Source organism: Scyliorhinus canicula, chromosome 7 (genome assembly GCF_902713615.1).
Source record: "Scyliorhinus canicula chromosome 7, sScyCan1.1, whole genome shotgun sequence".
Lineage (NCBI taxonomy): Eukaryota > Metazoa > Chordata > Chondrichthyes > Carcharhiniformes > Scyliorhinidae > Scyliorhinus > Scyliorhinus canicula.
The window spans coordinates 130843969-130855863 of NC_052152.1; positions in this window are offsets into that span (position 1 = coordinate 130843969).

The following is an 11895-nucleotide window of genomic DNA, read 5'->3' on the forward strand; positions in this document are numbered from 1 at the left end:
TGTGACAAAATTGAAAAGGTAATGGAGGAATATGTAGGTTTCAACTCAGTGGGTGAAGTATCGAAGGCAGTTGTCTGGGAGGCTCCAAAGGCGGTGGTGAGGGGTGAGGTGATCGTGTTTAAGGCCAGGGTGGACAAAGAGGAGAGGTTGGAGCAGCAGAGGCTAATAGATGAGATGTTGGAGGTAGATAGTAGTTTTGCAGAAGATGGGGAGCCAGCAAAGTTGGAAAAGAGGAAGGAACTACAGGCGAGCTTTGATCAACTATCTACCAGGAAGGCAGTGCGCCAACTGAGACGAGCAAGGGGTGCAGTTTACGAGCATGGAGATAAGGCTCGTAAACTGCATGTATGTTATATGTATAAATGTATGTTAGCAGGTCAGCTCCGCACGGAGGCAGCAGTAAGGGAAATTGTTCAGGTGAGGGACAGGGCAGGGAACATAGAACATAGAACAGTACAGCACAGAACAGGCCCTTCGGCCCTCAATGTTGTGCCGAGCCATGATCACCCTACTCAAACCCACGTATCCACCCTATACCCGTAACCCAACAACCCCCCCCCCTTAACCTTACTTTTTATAGGACACTACGGGCAATTTAGCATGGCCAATCCAGCTAACCCGCACATCTTTGGACTGTGGGAGGAAACCGGAGCACCCGGAGGAAACCCACACACACAGGGGGAGGACGTGCAGACTCCACACAGACAGTGACCCACCTGGGAATCGAACCTGGGACCCTGGAGCTGTGAAGCATTTATGCTAACCACCATGCTACCCTGCTGCCCCAGTTTGCCAACAGTTGGTGGTGGCTCCGGATCTGATTAACAAGGTCTTTGTGGAATTTTATGAGAGGTTGTACAGGTCAGAGCCACCTGGGGGAGACCGGGAGATGCAGGAATTTCTAGATGGGTTGGAGTACCTGATGTTAAGGGAGGGGGACAGGACTACATTGGAAGGAGTGATAGTGGAGCAGGAGATAAAGGATGCGATTGGGAGGATGCAGGGCCAGATGGGTTTCCGGTGGAATATTATAAACAATTCAAGGATAAGCTGGCACCCCTGATGGTGGGGATGTTTGAAGAGGCGATAGGGAAGGGGGTGCTGCCGCAAACCTTGGGGCAGGCATTGATTTCCCTGTTGCTAAAAAAAGATAAGGGGCGAAATTCTCCGACCCCACGCAGGGTCGGAGAATCGGCCGGCAGCGGCATTAATCCCGCTCCCACAGGGTTTTTAATTCTCTGACCGGCCAAAAGCCGGCGTTGTGCAAATCCCGCCGGCAGCCTCTGAAAACAGCTGGCGCCGGCGGGATTTCATTATATTTTTGTTTCCACAAATCTCCGGCCCGGATGGGCCGAAGTCCCGCCGACGTGGCCACGGGTCACGTCGGCGAAAATCACAGTAGCTTTAAAACGGCGTCAACCATTGATGATGGTTGACGCCGTTCAGTGTCGGGGGGGGGTGGGTTGCGGCATGGGGGGGGGGTTGCGGCATCGGGGGGGGGTTGCGGCATCGGGGGGGTTGCGGCATCGGGAGGGGCTGCGGCATCGGGGGGGGTTGCGGCATCGGGGGGGGTTGCGGCATCGGGGGGGGTTGCGGCATCGGGGGGGGTTGCGGCATCGGGGGGGTTGCGGCATCGGGGGGGGTTGCGGCATCGGGGGGGGGGGGGTTGCGGCATGGGGGGGGCTTTGGGGGCAGCGGCGTGCAGAGAGGGGGGGAGACGGATGCCCGGGGCCAACGCACCGTCGCCCCCCCCTCTGTACCCGCTGCCCCCTACCCCAACCACCCCCCCCTCACCACCCCTACCTCCCTCCAACGCCCCTACCCCCCTCCCCACCACCCCTACCCCCCTCCCCACCAGCCCTACCCCCCTCCAACGCCGCCCCCCCATCTCTCGCAACGCCGCAACCCCCCACCCTCAACGCCGCAACCCCCCCTCATCGCCGCAACCCCCCCCTCTCAACGCCGGGTCCCCCCCCACTCTCAACGCCGGTACCCACACCCCGTCCCCCTCCCTCTGAAGGCCGGTACCCACACCCCCCCCTCTCTCCTCCTACCCCCCTTCCTTCCTCCTCCCCCCTTCCTTTCTCCCCCCCTCCTTCCTCCTCCCCCCTTCCTTCCTCCTCCCCCCCTTCCTTCCTCCGTTAGTGGGGGGGGGGTGCGGCATTAGTGGGGGGGGGGTGCGGCATTGGAGTGGGGTAGGGGTGGTGAAGGGGGTAGGGGTGGTGAGGGGAGGGAGTTGGGGTAGGGGCAGCGGCGTGCAGAGGGGGGGCGACGGTGCATTGGACCCGGGCATCCGTCGCCCCCCTCCACTGCACGCCGCTGCCCCTACCCCAACCCCCCCTCACCACCCCTACCCCCTTCACCACCCCTACCCCCCTCCAACGCCGCCCCCTCCAACGCCGCCCCCCCTCTCTCAACTCAACACCGCAACCACCCCCCCCTCAACTCAACGCCGCAACCCCCCCCCCCTCAACTCAACGCCGCAAACCCCCCCCCTCAACTCAACGCCGCAAACTCCCCCCCCCCTCTCCTCTCAAGTCAACGCCGCAAACCCCCCAACGCCGGGTCTGTCTCTCTCTCTCCCCCCCCCCCAAATGCCGGTCTGTCTCTCTCCTCCTCCTCCCCCCCCCCCCAATGCGGTCTGTCTCTCTCTCTCCCCACCCCCCCAAAATGCCGGTCTGTCTCTCTCCTCCTCCCCCATCCCCCCCAAACGCCGGGTCAGTCTCTCTCCTCCCCCCCCCCAAATGCCGGTCTGTCTCTCCCCCCCCCCCCCCCAAAATGCCGGTCTGTCTCTCTCCTCCTCCCCCCCCCCCCAAACGCCGGGTCAGTCTCTCTCCTCCCCCCCCCCCCCCAAATGCCGGTCTGTCTCTCTCCTCCTCCCCCCCCCCCCAAAATGCCGGTCTGTCTCTCTCCTCCTCCCCCATCCCCCCCCAAACGCCGGGTCAGTCTCTCTCCTCCCCCCCCCCCCCCAAATGCCGGTCTGTCTCTCCCCTCCCCCCAAAATGCCGGTCTGTCTCTCTCCTCCTCCCCCCCCCCCAAACGCCGGGTCAGTCTCTCTCCTCCCCCCCCCCCCCCCCCAAATGCCGGTCTGTCTCTCTCCTCCTCCTCCCCCCCCCAATGCCGGTCTGTCTCTCTCTCTCTCTCCCCCCCCCCCCCCCAAAATGCCGGTCTGTCTCTCTCCTCCTCCCCCCCCCCCCCCCAATGCCGGTCTGTCTCTCTCTCTCTCCCCCCCCCCCCAAAATGCCGGTCTGTCTCTCTCCTCCTCCCCCCCCCCCCCCAAACGCCGGGTCAGTCTCTCTCCTCCCCCCCCCCCCCCCAAATGCCGGTCTGTCTCTCTCCTCCTCCTCCCCCCCCCCCAATGCCGGTCTGTCTCTCTCCTCCTCCCCCCCCCCAAACGCCGGGTCAGTCTCTCTCCCCCCCCCCCCCCCCCCCCCCCCCCCCCCAAAACGCCGGGTCTCACCACTTCCGCAGCTGGTGAAACTGACGCGTATCGCGTCAGTCCGCTGCTGGCCCCTCCGGGAACGGAGAATAGCCGCCTAAAAGAAGGCCCCCACGCCGGAGTCGTCTACACCAATTTTGCTCGCCGGAAATCGGCGTTACGACGGTCTGCAGAGAATTTCACCCAAGGATCCGACGGAGTGTGGGTCGTATAGGCCCATATCACTTCTGAATGTGGACGCAAAAGTATTGGCGAAGGTACTGGCGGGTAGGCTGGAGGAGTGCCTCCCGAAGGTGATAGGTGAAGATCAGACGATGTTCGTGAGAGGGAGGAATCTCTTTTCAAATGTTAGAAGGGTATTGAATGTGGTTATGGCACTAGTGGAGGGGAAGGAAACAGAGGTGTTTGTGGCATTGGACGTTTGACCGGGCAGAATGGGGTTATTTGATGGCAGTTCTGAAACGGTTTGGGAGTGGACCAAGATTTGTGAACTGCGTAAAGCTACTATATAAGGAGCCGAGGGTGAGTGTCCGCACAAACAACATCAGCTCGAGATACTTTTCTCTCCACCGTGGGACGAGGCAGGGATGTCCTATGTCCCCCCTGCTGTTTGCACTCGCAATTGAGCCGTTGGCCATCGCATTAAGAAGTTAGGAGGTAGGAAAGGAATAATGTGGGGGGGACAGAGCATAGGGTGTCCTTATATGCCGATGACTTGCTGTTATACGTGTCGGAATCGAGTGTGTCGATAGGGGGAATATTGGAGCTGCTTCGACTGTTTGGGTCTTTCTCGGCGTTCAAACAAAATCTAGACAAGAGTGAGTATTTTGTGGTGACTCGGCAGGGGGTGGGGACAGGGGTGTGGGGTGCTGCCATTCCGTAGGGCAGGGACTCACTTTAGGTAGCTGGGGGTGCAGGTTGCCCGGGAGTGGGGGGAAGGCTCCACAGATACACCATTTCTAGTTTGGTGGGGAGAGTGAAAGCCGATCTGGTAAGGTGGGATGGTCTCTCTCTGTCACTGGCGGGTCGGGTGCAGGCGGTTAAAACGAACGTGTTGCTGCGATTTCTGTTCATTTTGCAATGCCTGCCAATTTTCATGCCGAAGGCTTTGTTCAGAGAGATTGAGGGAATGATTACTTTGTTCGTATATGGGGAGGGAAGGTGGCCAGAGTTAGAAAGGCGCTACTAACAGAGGGGAAGGCAAGCAGGGGGTTTGGGTCTTCTGAACCTGATGTATTACTACTGGGCGGCGAATGTGGAGAAGGTGCGGAGCTGGGTCAGAGGGGTTAATTCCCAGTGGGTCAGAATGGAAGAGAGTTTGTGCAGGAGGTTGGGATTGAAAGGACTAGCAACAGCACCGCTCCCAATGACCCCGGGGAAATACTCGGAGTCCGGTAATAATAGCTTTGTTGAGAATTTGGAGGCAGTTTCGCCAACACTTCGGGTTGGGGGCAGGGTCAAGGGAAATGCCGATTCAGGGGAACCATAGATTTGAGCCAGGGAGGTGGGATGGAAATTTTCCGAAATGGGAGGAGAAAGTGATTGAGACGCTAAAAGATTTGTTTCTTAGGGGTCGGTTTGCAGGACTGAAGCAGCTGGAAGCGAAGTACGGGCTGGAGCAGGGGGAGTGTTTAGATACATGCAGGTTTGAGATTTTGCCAGAAAGGAGATACAGAACTTCCCGGAGGAACCGGCCTCCATATTGCTGGACGAGGTGCTGACGACAGGGGGACTGGAGAAGGGGGTAGTGTCGGCGGTTCACGGAGCTATTTTGGAAGAGGAGAAGGCACCACTGGAAGGGATCAAAGCAAAGTGGGAGGAAGAGTTGGAAGAGGATATGGAGGAGGGGTTCTGGTGTGAGGTGCTCCGGAGAGTGAACACCTCCACCTCGTGCGCGAGGTTGAGACTGATACAGCTGAAGGTGGTATACAGAGCACATCTCACGAGGGCGAGGATGAGCCGATTCTTTGAAGGAATAGAAGATATGTGTGAGCGTTGCAGGGGGAGGCCCCGCTAATCACGTTCATATGTTTTTGGTCCTGTCCAAAGCTGGAGGATTACTGGAAGGAGGTTTTTAGGGTAATTTCTAAAGTGGTGCACAGGAAACTAGACCTGGGCCCCCGGGAAGCCATATTCGGCATGTCGGACCAGCCAGGGTTGGAAACGGGTGCGGAGGCAGATGTTGTAGCCTTCGCCTCGTTGATCGCCGGAAGGCGGATCCTGATGAGATGGAGAGCAGCCTCTCCACCCTGTGCCCTGGCGTGGCGAGGGGACCTGTTGGAATTCTTGACTCTTGAGAAGGTTAAGTTTGAACTGAGGGGAAGCTCGGAGGGGTTCTACAAGTCATGGGCATTATTCATTATGTGCTTTCAAGAACTGGATAACATCGAACATTAGTTGGGGAGATGGGTGGGAGGGTTGGGGGAGGGGGGCGGTGTGTGTTAATGGTGACTATGGGTGATCCCTGATTCCTTTTTGTCATTTGTTTATGTAAACATGCGGGCTAATGTTTGGGGTTTGGTGGGAGGATGGGATCGTTGTTATTGATATGGGGATTGACTTATTTGTTACTAATTATTGTTTATTGTTGAGGGGTGCAAATTTGGGAGAAAATGTGAAAAAGGAGAATAAAAATATATTTTAAAAAAATTCTCCTTTCTCTGCATTTTTGCGGCACAGTCCTAATTCAATGGCCCGCTTTAATCCCACCAACCGCCTCCATTGCATGGCCGTGTTATTTATTCTACAAACAAGCCTATTCCTCAACATTTCTGATGGGGACAGCAGTGTTCCACCAGCTGCCTGAGGTTGGTCAAAAAATCAGTGACTGACTCACCCGGAGTCTGCACAGGCAGTGTTGAACCTGTAATGTTGCATTGCAACTGGCTTTGGACATAATGGTCAGACACTGGTGCAACCAACTCATCGAATTACTTAAAATCTGAGCACTGCTCCTTCCTCAGGTTAATCCTCAGGTGAAGGAGCAGTGCTCCGAAAGCTAGTGATTCGAAACAAACCTTTTGGACTTTCACCTTGTGTTGTAAGACTTCTTACCGTGCTCACCCCAGTCCAACGCCGGCATCTCCACATCTTAGAATCTGAAGCAGCTGGTATGTAATACTCGTTATAATCCCAAAGGTTGGGGTCTCGCAAGCTGTTTGGAGGATTACCTTTTGTTGGTCTTCTCCCAAAATGCCATTAGCCTGAAAAAAGCACCTCAAAAAGTTCTGTGTATTGGGCCTAATCTTCTAGGCCGGTGTCAAAGGCCTCCAGTTTACCCAAAAGCAGCATTGCTGAACCTTAGTTCCTCATGCTGCTGCATGGTGGCTGGGCATCTTGAAACTGAGACCCGAGTTTCCTTTTTCTTCATTGCCAGTTTAAAGATCAAGGAAGCCAGCGGTAAGAACGATAAAGATTTATTCTACTTCAAACTAAAGTCTGCCCAACCGCAGTAACTATGTGCATATCACAACCAACATGCCGGTCCCTCTCGGGCTGGCTTTTAAGCTAAATATTACCAGCCCTAGGTAAGTGGGCCTCCAGGGAAAGCTTGTACCCCACGAGCCCCACGGGGAGACCGATAATGGTTTCACCATGGGCCTCGTGTGGGCTATGATATATACGTATGAACATACGAATTAGGAGCAAGAATAGACTCTCAGTCCCTTGCGCCTGATTCACCATTCAACAAGATCATGGTTGATCTGATTATAACTTCAATCCCACATTCCTTCCTACCACCGATAACCTTTCGCCCTCTTGTTAATCAGGAATCTATCTAGCTCTGCCTTAAAAATAGTCACAGGCTCTGCTCCACTGCCTTTTGAAGAAGAAAGTGCCAGAGACTCACAACACTTTGGGAGGAAACAGTTCTCCTCAACCCTGACTTAAATGAGCGACCCCTTATTTTTAAACAGTGACCCCTATTTGATGGGGGAACTCTTTGAACCTGCATTCAGCCTTAATCTCCAAAATCTCAAATTTTAGACCAAATGTAAGGTTAAATAAAGAGGACTGTATGACTTGTATGATGGAAATTTGATGGTAGTTATTACAAACATTGTCAGAGATATATGTTATTTCACTGGTGATTACAGACTAGCCAGACATTTAGAGAATGAAATGAAATATCACAACATGGACAAGACCATGCAGAGCTACGTATGTGCACTTCATGGCATCATGGGCTTGGGGAGAGGAATTCTGCAATGTGTACAAAGCCCAGAGCCCGATCTTGCTGCTTTAGAATGTGCATTGGTAAACAGTGAATGTCTTTGTTTTTGTAGATGAGAAATCAGGCAGATACTGACAATTACATGGATTGTTGTTTGGTTGATGTTATTCAGAGTGCAGCTAACATGGTTGCCATGTTTTGAGTATGGAAGAGTCCGGAATAATGCTTGTGGCATTCTCCTTGTGAAAGGATCACTTTCAAAATTGGATGAAGCTATTTGAAAGTCCAATCCACCAGTTCCTGTTCCACCACTGACCATGCTCAAGAATTCAAGGAGTGCGAACCCTACTATATGAAGTCAGTATCCACATCACATTCTTCACTGATAGGTATGTTTGTTTTTGGTATAATCTAGTCACTAAAATGGCTAAATCTAATAAGGAATGTAGTATACTGTTTTACCCAGAAAGTGATTCCAATGTGGAGCTTTCTGCTACATGGTGTAGTTGAGGCAAATAGCATAAATGCATTTAAAGGGGAGCTGGATAACTACAATAGAACATGCTTTGAGCTTTGACAAAGAGTCATCGGACTCGAAACGTTAGCTCTTTTCTCTCCCTACAGATGCTGCCAGACTTGCTGAGATTTTCCAGCAATTTCCCTTTCGTTACAATAGAACATGATAGGGTGAGCTGAATAGGGACGGAGGAAGATCATGTAGAGCATGGACCAATTGGGCCAAAAGACCTATTTCCAGTAAGCTCTATGATATTGGAGGTGACCAGGGCTCCTGCCTCAAAAGGCAATTCATAAACTTCAGTGCAATGGTTTGGACCCATAAACGAGGCCCTTGACTAGGTTTCTGCTGCATTGATGCAGCTACTGAATAAGCTAGTTTAAAGTTAACATTTAAGCCCCTGTAGAAATGCCATTATCTCAACATTCTTCTATTTCAGACTTTGCCTCCTGAATGTCGTCGCTTTCCAAAGAAAACGTTATGCTATCTGCAAAATTTTATTTGCTCTTTAAACTGCCACCTCACACTGTCATTGCAATTCAAATGCTAAAATAAATACACGCTATCTGAAAATGCGGTTTACTCTGCCAATGGACACATTTTGCCTCTTAAAATAAATAGGATTGCTTTGGAAAGAAACAACAGTTTTTGACAGCAACACAAATATTGATTTTCCCTGGAATAGGATTTATTACTTCACTTTCTGCCTCAGTGAGTTAATGTCGTAACTACTTCGGCCAGGCAGACAAAGGAACCAAAAGGTCTATCACCCAGTCTATTCTGGTCTGAGCTGCATTAATCAGCAGCAGGCATGGCTTTACTGACCTGAATGTTCCCTGCATGGGGAATACCGATGAGGGTTCCCACTCCTGAAATCTACATGGCAAGCCCCCTCCTGGAAGTGCATTTCTGTGCACCTCAAGCGTTTGAGAGGTTTGAGCTCGGCCACTGTGACTGGGATTTAACACGGAGGAGGTGGGACCATCTGCCACCAGGAAACATTGGTGCGAGCCCACCTCTGCCAGTCCTGGAAGCCATGACTCTATTTTATGTTGTTCATGCAATTAGTTGCCTGAACTCGTGATCTCCATGCCTCTGAGGCAGTATGTCCAACCTCCAAGAGTCACCATCCAGTTTACCCAGTTCACCGGAGACAACTCCACCCTAATATCATTATAATTGCCCTTATTTCAGTTAAAGGCATTGGTTACGAACTTATGGTGTTAACTTTCAAACTCTTATTTAGAATTCTATCTTATTGTGGTCACTACCCCCTAGGAGATCCTTAACCGCAAGATCCCTTATTAATCCTTCGTCATTACACAAAACCAAATCTATAATAGCTCGTTCCCGGGTAGGTTCCATAACATACTGCTCTAAAAAGCAATCCCTGATGCATTCCACAAATTCTTCTTCTTTGCTACCCTTGCCGATTTGGGTTGCCCAATCAGTATGCAGATTAAAATCTCCCATGATAATTGCAATTCCCTTCAAATATGCCCTTGAAATTTCACATTTTGGGGTTCTATAGACTACTCCCACCCTTGTCTTGCTTTCCTTGCCATTCATGATTTCAACTCAAACTGATTCTACATCATGGTCCACTGCCTTTATATCATGACTCAGTACTGCTCTGAAATCTTCCTTGATTAACTCCACTATCCCATCTCCTTTCCCCTTTGGCCTGTTCTTTTGGAACATTATATATCCAGGAATGTTGAGCACCCAGTCCTGGTCACACTGCAACCAGGGGCGGGATTCTCCCACCCCCCACCGGGTGAGAGAATCGCCGGGGGTCGGCGTGAATCCCGCCCCTGCCGTCCTCCTAATTCTCCCGCCCCCAAAAATTTCCCTGGCATGAGTTGCGCCGCCCGCCTCGGAGAATGGCGGGGATCGGCGCGACTCAAAGGGCCCCGCGGTTGACCGAATTCTCCAGCCTGCAATGGGCTGAAGTCCCGCCCATTCTTTGCCGGTCCCGCTGGCGTAAATTAGAGTAGGTCCCTTACTGGCGGGACCTGGCGGCGCGGGCAGGCTCCGGGGTTCCTGGGGGGTCGCAGGGGGGATCTGGCCCCGGGTGATGCCCCCACGGAGGCCTGGCCCGCGGTCGGGGCCCACTGTTCCGCGGGTGGGCCTGTGCTGTGGGGGCACTCTGTTGTATCGCACCGGAGGCCGTGGTCCTCCGCCATTCCCGGTGCAGAAGCGAATCCCGCTGTGCATGCGCGGGGATAATGCCAGCACGCGCTGGCGCTGACCGGCGGAGGTCCTTCGGTGCCGGTTGGCGTGGCGCCAAGCCCCTTTCCCGCCAGCCGGCGGGGCGCCAATCACTCCGGGTCGGGCCTAGCCCCTAAAGGTGCGGAGGATTCCGCACCTTTGGGGCGGCACGATGCCGGAGTCGTTCACGCCACTCTGTCCCACCGGGACCCCCTGCCCCGCCGGGTAGGGAAGAATCCCGCCCCAGGTTTCTGTCATAGCTACTACATCATACTCATATGTTGCAATTTGTGCTACCAACTCATCTATCTTGTTGCAAATTCTTTCTGCATTCAGATAAAGAATATTTAGCTTTGATTTTTTACAGTTGCTTACAATTCTGGATTTGCTTTGTGCATATTTTTGTTATTGTTTCCTGTCCGGCCTGACAGTCAAGTTCCCCCTCACTATTCCGTGCAACCGCTCTCTCATATACTCCTGACTTTTTAAACCTTATGTTCTTGGAAGCCTCCCCCTTCCTAGTTTTGGGTCTTGTATGAGTCCTTGGTAGAATATAATGTTCATATCATCTGTCCATACCCGTTGGTTTCTGCTGACACTCAGACTGATCACTAACCTGCACTCCTACCTTTAACTTTGACTTCATAATTTTCTGAGCAACATTACACCCTCTGCAAAAACGGTCCTGTCTGCAGAATCACAATCACCAATACTTCTTGACATGTTCTCCAGATTCACATGTGCAATGGTCCACCTTTTCCTTTCCCCAGTGCTTTCCTTTGTGCTCATTTGACACCAAGGGGGTGAATTTGCACAGGAATTAGTGCTGTTTGCCCACTATGGCTTTGGGGAAGAGCTACTGAAATCCTTCGACAAGAAGGAAAAATACCATGTAAATTCAAATGTTCCTTACTAATGAAGGTGAAAGGCTATGCTTGTGTTTGGCGTTTATAAGAAAAAAAATTTATTGGCAGCTTCATCCACCCTAGCAAACCATCTTGTTTCTCCTTTTTAACTGGGAGCCATTTAACTTTACAGACTGCTACTCTCCACCATCTCATCCCATTCACCCTTCACTGCTTTCTGGTGAAGAGGTTGCCAAACATATCCGAAGCTGGGACATCACCATCCCTGTACCTCCTTCACAATAACATCCAACGCTTGCCTATGCCATGGGAGTTGTCAAGTTTTGTACCTATTTTCCAACACTTTCACCAATTCCACTCACCCAACCACTGTTTTTTGAGCTAGAAATTTCTCCCTAGTGTCCTGGTCAATACTTTCTCTCGCCCAACATCTAAAAGGGATTATCTAATTATTAGTTTATTGTTGTTTGTGGAATCTTACTGGTAATTGGTCAATGCATTTGCTACATTACAACAATAACACTTCAAAAGTATTTAATTGACGATAAGGTGCTTTAGAACATCTTGAGGGAATGAAAGACACTAAATGCATTAAATTCTTTTCACTACTTTGTTCTACTCTGAGGCCCACAGTTGCTCTGAGTTGAATCCACAACTGAATCGTGCCCCCGCTCCTAGCCAATCACCA